Raw genomic sequence first — 12,913 nt, forward strand, 5'->3', positions numbered from 1 at the left:
TGCAAAAGGATGAGGAAAATACAAGAAATTTTGAGAAAAATAAATAAAATCAAATCTAGGGCTTTTTAGCCGTATCGGCCACATCAAGCCTGTATCAACCGATACCAGCCATTATAGGACATTGTTTTTGTCCTTAGATTGTTTTGACACTGTGTCGTGTATTGTATTGTGACGATACAAATACAATGTGGTGGTATTGGCTAATATAGTATGAATATTACGAACCATGAGAAGAATAGAGTGTCTCTAACGAAACTTCCAAATCAATTGCTTCATGCATTTCTTTCCAGCCCAATATTGGTTTGCTCGCTTTTTAATACTTTCTACTTCCTAAAATTGGGGGAGAAATCCCCATCGTCATCTTCCCAATGTAAGGGCCTTGACCCAAGGGACGAGACATAAGCATCTTGTAGACCCATTAGAGAATACACTCATAATTTTATTGAGAAGTTAAGGCAAGATTTTATGGCATAAGCAACATCTTGTCCATTTTCACATCATTATAATTGAAAGTAGCATAATTTTCTTGAGAAGTCAAGGCAAGACTTTATGGCATAAGCAACACCTTGTCCATTATACTATAATTGAATGTAAGAAAGTTCCAAGATGATGTTACATGGAGATTAAAGCAAATATGGAGAATGGAAAATCTATAACTGGTAGAAAAAGACATCGGATATGGATTTGATTGGGGTAATAGTTTCAGCGTAAAAGAAGATGGAGGTGTTGGCAATTGATTTTGGAGTGCAGAGGGAGTTTGACATTCATACCACTTGACTACCACCAATCATGAACATGACACCGAGAATGAGAAGAATGGCATGGTAATGGAAACAAGTCACCATAAACCATAGGATTCACGAATCGTACTGCAGGAGACTTTTTGCAGACCGACTTCCTGTAGGACTACCAACTTCGACAGGGTGGGCCCTGCCTTGATGAGTTCGTGAAATCCACTCTGACCATTAAGTCTATAATGGCAATTTAGCAGTAAGGCTCAAACAGCCGGCGGATTCATGATTCAAGTGGGCCTCTCCAAGGGAAATAGTGCGATAGGGGGGGTGCCTACCGTCGGATTTTTATAGGGCCCACCGTGATGTTTATAAAAAAATTCACTCCAACCATTAGTTGCCTTGTGAGCATTCATGCATGTGGACCAAAATTTAGGCCCCATACTTGATTTATGCGGGCCACACTGAGTGAAACAGTTTGGATGGTGGGTGTCCCCTATTGTTTATGCTCACATGGCCCACCTGAATAGTGAATGTGGCTGTTGTTTGAGCCCTATGGCAAAATTTGCATCACACACCTTATGGTCGGAGTGGATTTCAAATACACGTCAAGGTGGGCCCACCCCCACACCACTTGATATTGGCTGATGCAAACGTGAATTGAATGTTGACCATGCCATCAACAACCTTGGTACTAGTCGTTGCTTGTGGGACCCACAATTATGTGTGTTTTATCCAAGTTGTCCATCCATTTTCACAGCTCATTTTATAGCATGAGTCCAAAAATGAGGCAAATCCAAATCTCAAGTGGACCACATGATGCAATGAGATCATCAATGGATTAACCAGAACAATTTAAAACACAAAATAAAGCTAACGTAACACAAGTTTATTTTTAAATTCAGTAATGTAACATGTTCAAATTCAAGCCATACGACAATTCCGCAATGTAGATCCAATAAAATACCAAATAATCAGGATCTATGGAAGGTAGGGCTTCCATCCAAGCATAGAGGTTGTTCTCAATTCAAAGGGGTTCACTTGGTTTGTGAGGGTTTTGGGTAGGTTAGGGTTAGGACTTTAGGGTTTAGGAATCAAAATTTGGAAATTAGAGTTTAGAAGTAGGGTTATGGGGAATTAGGGTTTGAGACTTAGGTTTTTGGGGAATTAGGTTTGTGAGAAGCAGGATTTTGAGAATTAGGGTTTGAGACAGATTTTTAGGGTTAGGGTTTTAGGAAACTAGGGTTAGGATTTTGGGATTTGGGGATTTTGGGTTTGGAGAAGAAAAGTAGAAGAAAAGAAGGATTTGAGAAGAAGATGAGAAAGACGAGAGAAATAAATTTTCAAAGAGAAACAAAGGGGATAGATTAGGCTTCACACCTTGGCATCACATCATCAATCTCCATTCACAAGAGATTTTCTATCTCAAAGCAAGAGAGCTTTTTTTATATTCAAAAAGTTCAATAAGATTTTGGGTTTGGAGAAGAAAAGTAGATGAAAAGAAGGATTTGAGAAGAAGATGAGAAAGACGAGAAAAATACCTTTGCAAAGAGAAACAAAGAGGATAGATTAGGCTTCGCAACTGGGCATCACATCATCAATATCCATTCACAAGAGATTTTCTATCTCCAAGCGAGAGAGTTTTTTTTTTTAATTCAAAACGTTCAACAATAAGCTAGGGCTGGACGTCCAAGCCTTTTATAGTCTCAAGAGGCACTATTTACAAAAGCACGCTCTCAAATGAAAATCCTCACATAAGGACGCTCAATGAAATAACATTTGTTCCTAAACCCTAATCTCAACAAAATATCAAAATAAATCTAAGATGAATAATCAACTAAATAAAAGAAATAAATCTAAAACATCCTAAAATCTACAATCAATCTGATCTAAGATCACAATGATCCAGCCGTCCGATCAAAGCGTCCTCAAGATTCAATCATCCGATTGACGTGTCTTCGCAATCCAACAGTCCAAATTCCTCAATAAGCAACCCACATACATTTTCCTAGTGTAAGGTCCTCGAAGATGCATGATCATGCACGTGGGGTCTTCAATGTGGCCCACCTGGGCCCATATAGTGTAAGTGCAACCAACCGGGCCTTATAGCGATCCAGAGTACCATAAGAATGCAGCTTAATTGAGAAAACCCATTTACAACCAATGGCTTTAACATTCGCCGGACAAGGAACAACACCCCATGTATGATTGTCCTGAAGAGCTCGAAGTTCTTCGGCCATCGACTCACGCCAACATTCATGCTTAACACCTCAGAATAACATGATAGAATTGAAATAGAGGACAAAGTAGCATGAAGAGATGTATGAGAAATGTCATACCGATCAGGAGGACAAGAGAGTCTAGTAGACCGGCGAGGAACAATGTCAGAACCCGGATCAGCCGCAGAAGGAATAGTCTGAACAGGCTCAGATGTCGGGTCAAGCTCAGGAAGGGGCAAAGTCAGTTGTCGGCGTTCATACACAAATCCAGGTTTGAATCGCTCAATAATAGGAATCAAGTCATCAAAATGAGGAAGAACATTGATATCAGGCAAGGATGCAACATGAGTAGAAAAGAAAGACTGATTTTCAAAGAAAACAACATGACAAGAAATACGAAATCTGGTAGAACATTGATCATAGCAAACATAACCTTTGTGAGAATTACTATAACCCATAAAAGCACATTTAACAAATTGGGCAGAAAGTTTGTGTCGTTCATGTGATGGCAAATGAACAAAACAAACACAACCAAAGTTATGCATATCAAGATAGTTGGGATGCTAATGATGAAGACGATAATAGGGAGTTTCATAATGCAAGACACTTGAAGGCAATCTATTAATTAAATAAACTGCCATGGATAAGGCTTCCACTCAAAATTTAGAAGGAACTGGAGATTCAAGCAATAACGTTCGAACAACCTCCAACAGGTGGCGATTCTTACGTTCAACAACACCATTCTGTTGAGGTGTATAAGGACGAGAATGCTCAGAAACAATTCCTTTTTGCTTGAGAAAGGCATGAAATTCATGAGACATATATTCACCACCCGAATCGGACCTTAACACTTTAATGCCTGAAGAGAATTGAGTTTCAATATAAGCCACAAATTGTTGAAACACAGAAAATACCTCAGATTTAGAACGAAGAAAATAAATCCAGGTATAACTACTATAATCATCAATGAACGTGACAAAATATTTATAATTTGCATGAGATATAACAGGAGTAATACCCCACACATCACTATGGATCAAATCAAAACAGCTTTCAGCACAACTACCATAAGCAGGAAAGGAAAGAGACTTACTCTTACCTAATTTACATGTTGAGCAATCAAAAGAGAGATGAGAGGAAAATTGATCTTTATTACCCAACAAACCAGAGTTTACTAAATGAGATAGAACAATAGAGTTAGGATGACCCAAACATTTGTGTCATACTTCACCCTTACTGTTTACAGTAATACAAGCCAAAGAAATGCAAGAAGGAATAGAAAAATGTAGAGGAAACAATCATCCAACTTTAGGCCCCTTCACAAGTATCTTCCCCAACACCTGATCCTGCACAATACAACCATCACGAGAAAACCCAACATTACAGTTGTTATCAACCAATTGTCCGAAGGAAATGAGGCTAGTAGAAAGCTCAGAGGATACAAAAACTTCTTTAACTAATAAATTAATATCCCCAACAGCATGAATAGGTAACTGAATACCACCAGCAATCTGAATGTACGATGAGCCATGATAATTCCGAACATTGGTAAGAGGGTTGGAGGAACTAGTCATATGATTAAACACAGCAGAATCAACAAGCCAAGGTAAAGATGGTAGTGTACTGTTACCTTGAAGCCCTAAGGCTGAAAAGGCTGAAATAATCATCTGCTGAACTGTTTTAGGAGTAAGAACAAAGGGATCACCAGCTGTAGAGGAATTAGCGGAAGCAAAAGTACCCACCGTAGCTTGATAGGCATTAGTTTGGCAATTCTGGGGACAAGCCGGACAGTCTTTGATAATATGTCCTGGCTTCTTGCAATAATTGCAAGATTTCTTGGCACAGTGAGTAGCAATATGCCCATATTCCTTGCAGCTGAAGCATTGGACCTTCCACATATCCCTACCCTTGCCTTTCTCGTGAGTTGCATAAGTGACGTCATTAGAGGTCATGCCGTTCTGCTGAAAAGTAGCTTGTGTTGCAAGACACTGCTCTTCACAAAGTAATTCCCCAAAGCACACATCCAAAGAGGGAGGAGGATCACGATTCATCAAATTGGAGCGAGTTGCCTCAAATTCCAGTCGTAACTTCATTAGAAATTGATCTCTCTTGCTCTGTTCATGAACCTCCTAAACAACAGCAAGAGATGTAGCTGGTATCTTAGCATAAATAATGTCAGCAAATTCACCCCACAAGTTCTGAAACCCAGAAAAATAATCTTGTATGGAGAGATTGCCCTGAGTGTAATTGGCGATCTCATATTCCAACTGAAAGCGTCTGGCTGTGTGGTCCTGATTGTAAACCTTCTTTAAATACTCCCACATATCTCTTGCAGTCTTGTACGGCCTCAGATTTAGGACAATCAGAGGATCAACAGATCCTAAAATCCATGTCATGACTCTAGCATCTTTCACTTTCCACTGAGCCAATTTAGAAAGTTCAGTAGGAGCCGGATCACTTCCATCTATGTGACCCCATAACTCTTTCCCCAAGATAAATAGGTGAAATAGAAATTCCCAGGTAGAATAATTCTTACCCGTGAAGCGCACACCAAAAGAATCCGAGTTGCTAGTAGACATGGTGCCTGTAACACAGTAATAAAGACAGATAATACTAAATCCACCTCATCCCTAGTCCAAAAACAAGCCTACAACCAGCAAGCCCAAAACAAAAGGAGACCAAAATGAGAGTTTCCAGCAAGAACTGGACACGCCGACAGTCACTAATCACCACAAAATGAGAGTTTCCAGCAAAAAAGAAACTTCCCACCCTCAACAGAAACTGTCGAGCAACAGTTTATAACCCACCAGAATTGTCTAAACCTTCCTTTAAAGGTATCGATAGCCAAGGAGACCAACAGATTAGTCCCAACCCAACCCAAAAATCTCAGAACAGGTAATAGAAAGCTTTGATACCATGTAAATATTGTGGATTGAATGTCCTCATTGTGAGGTTCCTCTGTTTATATAGAAACTCTAAGCTAATTAAAAGGCTGAATTGCAGCCATTAACATCAATCTAGGCTAACAAACAAGGAAACAATATCTATACAAGATATATACAATCAATAACTGTACAAGATATATACAATCATGCCATAAATAGATGACCTAATTATGGCTAAATATATGTTGTCTCGATTGACACAATCATGCCATAATTAGATGACCTAATTATGGCTAAATATATGTTGTCCCGATTGACATATAGTAGTCTAAGCTAAAGTGAAATTAGGGTTGATCTCCTCCTCTGGTATACCTTGTAAGGTGCGTGAATGTCCTTATCACCACACTCAGGGAAGAGTGGTGATTGAACGCCCACTGTTAAAGAATTCCTAGGGTCCACAATAATGTTCATTTGCCATCCAACTTGTTGATTTGGTCATAGAGCCTAGATGAAGGGAGATCCAAAATATTAGCTTGATCCAAAAGTTTTATGCCGCCAAGACATTTTTAATGGTGGGTGTTTAATCAACCACTATCTCCTATGGTGTGGTCCACTTGAGATTTAGATTTGTTTCATTTTTTAGTTCATGCCCTAAAATGATCTAGAAAAATGGATAGGCAGTGTGGATAAAACCAGTGTTCGCAATATCGATAATACCGGCCGATATATCACACAATATATCGTAGATATCGCGCGATAATCTTCGATATCGTGGATATCATTGATACCATCACCCATTCTTTTTGGATTTTTTGATAGACGCAGTCATGGGTTGATTGCTCACCCATTCTTTTCGAATTTTTTGACAGACACACTCACGGGTTGATTGCAAAGTCTGTCATGGACTCACGAGTCCACTGTAGCCAACAACCCACGACAACAATGAAAGGTCGAGGTTGCATATTTACCGAAAAAAAAATTTAAAAGAAATAGAAAAAAAATGGAGAGTACCTGTAGGCTGTAGAGAAGATTGCGTGATCAGAGGTTGGCCATTCCATCAATTTTTATTTTTATTTTTGAGAGGTAACGAAAACTTTATTAAAAATAAAGGCACAGAAATAGCAAAACAAAAGCAAAAAAAACAACAAAAACAAAATAGAAAAGGGGAAGAAACTCGCTGAGATAGCACGAAGAAACCCCTCAGTTACAGAACAGATTACAGCCCTGAAGATTAACAAAGATGGAGGCCCATTCAACTATATGATGATGAACTCTTAAGGAGAATGAAGTCCACCAAGTTGGAGATGTCGTTAAAGCATCTCCTATTCCTTTCTTCCTATATAGATCACCAAACTGTCAATAAAGCCATTCTTCACACTGGTTTCTTTTCCTTGCCAAAAGTAGGACCATGCCAAGCTTGGAGAAGTCGGTCCATCCCTTCAGGGAAGACCCAGGAAATATGGAAAGAATTTAAGGTTGCTAATGAAACGTTTGAGAAGAAAGGGCAGTGAATGAATAAATGATTGACTGATTCTTCATTGCCCATACAGCAAAGACAAATGATTGAGAGGATCATGCCTTTTTTCCTCAAATCATCGATAGTTAGAACTTTCTTCTTATTGACCAACCATCTGAAAACGGCCATCTTGGGGGGGATTTTGTACTTCCATACCTGAGCCATCAATGAATCAGTAAGAGAGGAGTTGCTACTATCAAGGGAGGTGAATAGAGAAGTAACTGAGAAGTTGCCAGTTCTGTCCAATCTCCATGCGATCCTATCCACGCCCAAACTGTCAACCTTGTTGTTGTTGATACATTGGAGGAGAGCTAGGAATTCTTCAAACTCCCAATCTTGAAGATTTCTACGACATAAGGGATTCCAAACGATATGTTCACCACACAAAGAATAACAATCAGCAATTGAAATGTCACGCTTGGGGGCTAGACGGAAAATATTCTGGAATCTGTCTTTCAGCGCCACTTCCCCCGCCCAAATGCCTTCCCAAAAACGGATTCTGCAGCCATTTCCGAAGGCGAAATAAATACCCTTGAAGACATCCTGTTGAACAGATAGGATGTCTTTCCAAACAGCAGAAGCTCTGTAGGTTGAGGAAGCCTTTATCCACCAGCCACCCTTAGCTCGGCCGTATTTGTTCTTTATAAGGGAATTCCAAAGAGTCCCTTCTTCAGTTCCAAGCCTCCAGATCCATTTGCCCAGAAGAGCATGATTCATCTTTTTAAGATCCCTAATTCCCATACCACCTTGATTAATGTGTTTGCAGACCTCCTTCCATTCCACAAGGTGGAATCTCTTCTTCTTATCTTGACCATGCCATAGAAAATCTCGTCTGAGTTTTTCGAGTGTAGATAGAACCGAAGGCGGACATTTAAAGAGGGACATATAGTAAAGGGGTAGATTTGATAGCACTGATTTGATCAACGTAAGACGACCCCCTAATGACAAATATTTGCACTTCCATCTGGCTAAGTATTTTTCAAATCTGACAATCACTTTGTCCCATAAAAACCTGGGAGGTTTGCCTATGCACAGTGGAAGACCCACGAAAGTGGTTGGGAGACTGCCAATGGAGCATACAAAGAAATCCACAAACATACGTAATTATTCTTCCTCCATATTTACACTAAACATCTTAGATTTTTGGAGATTTACTTTAAGCCCCTAAGTAGCCTCAAAGCATCGGATAATAGTACGCAAGTTGCTGATTTTGTCGAAGTCCGCCTCGTAGAAGAGGAGAGTGTCATCTGCAAACTGGATGTGAGAGATCTGAGAAGTCATGCCTTTGACCTTGAAGCCGCTAATGATACCATTCTCTTGGCCTTTTTTCAGCATTCTGGAAAGGGCTTCGCCAACAATGAGGAAGAGAAAAGGGGATACTGGATCCCCTTGACGCAGGCCACGAGAAGAACTGAAATAGCCTTTCGGGGATCCATTAAGAAGAACAGAAAATAGGGTCGATTCAACACATACCTTCATCCAACCATTCCACTTCGCTCTGAAGCCCATACGATGAAGCATATATTGAAGGAAGTTCCAGTCTACATGATCGTACGCATTCTCGATGTCAAGCTTGCAAAGAAGGCCCTTCACACCGGATTTGTAGCTAGAGTCCAAGCATTCATAAGCTATGAGGGCCGAATCGATAATTTGCCTACCGGGGATAAACGTGCTTTGATTGTCAGAGATGATGTTATCCAGCACTCCTCTCAACCGGGATGCTAAAACTTTTGCCAGAATTTTATAGGGGCTGCCAAGGAGACTAATCGGCCTGAAGTCTTTTAAAGAATCTGCTCCTGGAACCTTAGGAATAAGCGCAATGAATGAGGGCCCCATATCCTTGGATAGACGACCACGATCGTGAGACTCATTAAAAAACACCATAACATCATCTTTTAGCAAATCCCAGAACAGTTGAAAGAAAATAATCGGAAAACCATCGGTGCCGGGAACCTTCTCACCCCCAAGCGTGTCAACTGCCCTTTTAACTTCTTCAAGAGAGAACTCAACTTCAATAGCCCTGGCGTCCACATCAGAAATGCGATCAAAGTGCAATTGATCGAGTTTAGGCCTTTTCCAACCTTTGTTGTGCAGCAATTTGGAGAAGTAAGGAACTGTTTCAGCAAAAATTTGATCATTATCCTCTGATCTTACCCCATTGACCATCAGGCTGTTAATCCTGTTGTTTTTGGCACGGGTACTAGCAATGCAATGGAAGTATTTTGCATTTTTGTCTCCTTCTTTAATCCATTTGGATCTAGATTTTTGTCTCCATGAAATTTCGTCTTCCATCACTCTAGCCGTATATATTTGAATTAACTGTAATCTTCTGGCCCGAGTATCTGAGGGCATCTGAGTAGACTCAGCATTGCGATCTATCGATTGTAGCATGTAAAGGATCTCGGACGTTTCTATCGCCCTTTTCCGAAGGTCCACCGCTTTCCACCCCTTGATATGCTCTTTTAGGAGTTTCAATTTCCTGCAAAGCCTAAAACCCGCGAACCCTTCAACCTTGAAACCTGACCACCAGTCTTTAATCATTTGATGGAAGCCTTCAATCTTCAGCCAAGAGATCTCGAATCTAAAAGGCTTAGGGCCCCAGTTTTGAATTTCTGCATCCAGAAGTAACGGACTATGATCTGATGTAGGCTTTGGTAGTACGGATTGCGAGACAAGTGGAAAAGCATCTACCCACTCCACCAAGAGAAGGAAGCGATCCAACCTGGCCAAGATTGGATCAACCTTGCCGTTAGACCATGTGTATTTAGAACCTATAAGCAGTAGGTCCACCAGAGCCTAAGAGTCGATCCATAGGGAGAAGGAACACATGGCTGGAGACAGATATTTGCCGTTGGATTTGTCTTCCATATATCGAATAATATTGAAGTCTCCCCCAATGCACCACAGGCCACTGAACTGCTGCCTAGCCGCATCCAATTCCTCCCAAAAAAGCTTTCTGCTATCATCTTGATACGGACCGTAGACAGATGTAATAAGACATTTGAAATCAGAGCATGTATCTTTGAGAATAATGGAGATAGAGAAAGAACTGGTCCAAGAGTTTTGAAGAGTCCAGACTAAAGATTTCCAAGCCATCACAAAACCCCCTTTGCTACCGTTAGCATCTAAAGCCACCCACTTTGCATCTTTTTCCTTCCATAATGAAGCCATCAACCTGTCATTGAAATTTGGAACCTTAGTCTCTTGAAAACAAATAGCATCCGCTTTGTTGCGACCTGACATATCTTTGATGATCCTCCTCTTCTGGCAGGATCCCACCCCTCTAACGTTCCACGATAGAATCTTCATCTAAGAAACCGATCTGCCCCGTGTACCTCCTTTAGCAATGCTCGAATATTCCCTTTTTGAGTAATTTGCCTTGGACTGCAGATTAAGGAGCTCTCTGTTGATGATTGACTTCATAAGAGATCGTTTTGGAGATCTAGAAGGTGTCAGGGGTCGCCCACGAGATTCAATGTAATGGAAAAGGGTTACGAAATCCTTCGGGTAGTCACCAAAAGATAGCCCGATGGCCATGCCAACGTAGCCCATTGCATCTCTAATCCATTTCTTTTTTTCGAATGATATTCGCTAGTTGCGCCTTGTGATCCACATTACCTAATTGAGGAAAATTGTTATCCTCCAAAACTTCTGAGGATTCGCCCGTTCTAATCTGAAGAGGCATTCCATAAATTGACAGAGGTAATTTCGATTTCCCTCTTTCTTTACCGATTTCCATCTTTATTTTCTTCGAATCGATAAGCACAAAGATTTCAATGAAAAATAGGGTTTGATTGAGGAGAAGATCTGGAGATTTCTCAGAGATTCCGGCAAGAAATCGGACCGGATTAACTGTGATTGAGGACCCTCTTCCTTCCGGAACCCTCTTGAAAACGACTCTATTGCGTTCGAAATGGAGGGATGCGGATTAGATATGAGAAGTTGAGTAACGAGACTCGCTGCTGAAGTGACGTCAACAAGTTCTGTGGGTCCCACAATAATGTATGTGTTGTATCCACACCGCCCATTCATTTGGAGAGATTATTTTGGGGCATGAGACAAACAATGAGGCAGATCCAAATCTATAGTGTACCCCACAGAAAAAAGTGGAGAGAGTGACGCCCACCGTTGAAACCTTCCTAAGGTCCACTGTGATGTTTGTTTGAGATCCAACCCGTTGATAAGTTAAAAAATAAATTAAAGGGAAAACACAAATATCATCTTAATCAAAAACTCTTGTGGCCTTTAGAAGTTTTTAATGATGGGTGTCACCGGTGTTTTAAATATCGACAATATCGGCCGATATATCCCACGATATATCTTGTATCCCAACCGTGCGATACGAAACACACAGGTAGTGCCGATATATCCCACCTATTCGATCTAATGAGCAATTTTTTATTTTTGATCTATTTTTTTACTGTAAATCACATTAAATTGGTGTCAAATAATTACAAATATATGATTCTTCATGTTTTCCATGAAAAATCGTGGATTTGGAGCTTTGATTTAGAGATTTGGGGGAGATGGGCCAAGTTGCGAAAAAATTTTCTCAATTTCTTGCAAATCAATTACAATCTTTGTATCAAAACACAAAATCAATCGTGTATATAACCTAATCTAGTGATTCTTCTTTTGCTTTTGAATGTATTGCTTGTGTTTCCATACATGTCTTCTTATGTTTATGAATTATATGAATAGACTTTGAATATACATGCATTAGTTCAGTTGGACAATGCATGTATTAGAACCCCATACAAAGAAAACCCCTATTATGTGCATTTTTTTTGTAATGTATTGATTTCTAATTGTGTATTGATGTCTTTTTCAACAATCCTTGAAGTTTCATTGAAAAATTCGACCAATTCTCAATGTTCCCATGTTTCCCAACAACAACGATACATTACGCGATACAACCGATATATCACATACGATAACCGATATGTATCCATATCCCAAGGGTGAGATACATTACGCGATAACGATATTTAAAACATTGGGCGTCACTCTCTTTTATATTATTTCTGTGGTAGGGTCCACTCGAGCTCTGGATCTGACTCATTCTTTGGCTCATGCCCTAAAATGCTCTCTCCAAATGGATCAAAAAATACATCATGGTGGGACCCACAGAACTTGGGGATGTCACTTGAGCAACGAGTCTGTCTATAGGTAAACAGCATCCAAAACAGGGCCTCCTTTATCTGGCTATGAAAACTCTGTGGGGCCCACCGTGAATGTATGTGGTTTATCCACGCCATCCAACCGTTTTTACAACTCATTTAATGGGTTGAGCCCAAAATTGAAGCATATCCAAAGCTCCAGTGGACCATACCATATGAAACAGTGGGAATAATGATTTCAACTGTTGAAACCATGCCATGCCCCGCAGTGATGTTTTTCTGTCATCCAACCCGTTCGTAAGATCAAAGAAACAGGGTTGAAAGGAAAACATAAATATAAGCTTGATCCAAAACTTCTGTGGCCCTCAAGAATTTTTCAATACGTTCAATTAACATTGTTTCTCGTGGTGTGGTCCATTTGAGCTTTGGATATGCTTCAATT

At 40.1% G+C, this 12,913-nt stretch overlaps 1 protein-coding gene across 6 annotated transcripts in view; it reads right to left on the minus strand.

The window, feature by feature from the left end:
- Positions 1–12,913, minus strand: part of LOC131254759 (probable anion transporter 5, chloroplastic) — an 89,302-nt gene that overhangs the window by 45,527 nt on the left and 30,862 nt on the right. The gene's annotated exons all lie outside the window — the stretch shown is intronic.

The sequence above is a fragment of the Magnolia sinica genome, chromosome 9 (genome assembly GCF_029962835.1).
Source record: "Magnolia sinica isolate HGM2019 chromosome 9, MsV1, whole genome shotgun sequence".
NCBI classification, from domain to species: domain Eukaryota; kingdom Viridiplantae; phylum Streptophyta; class Magnoliopsida; order Magnoliales; family Magnoliaceae; genus Magnolia; species Magnolia sinica.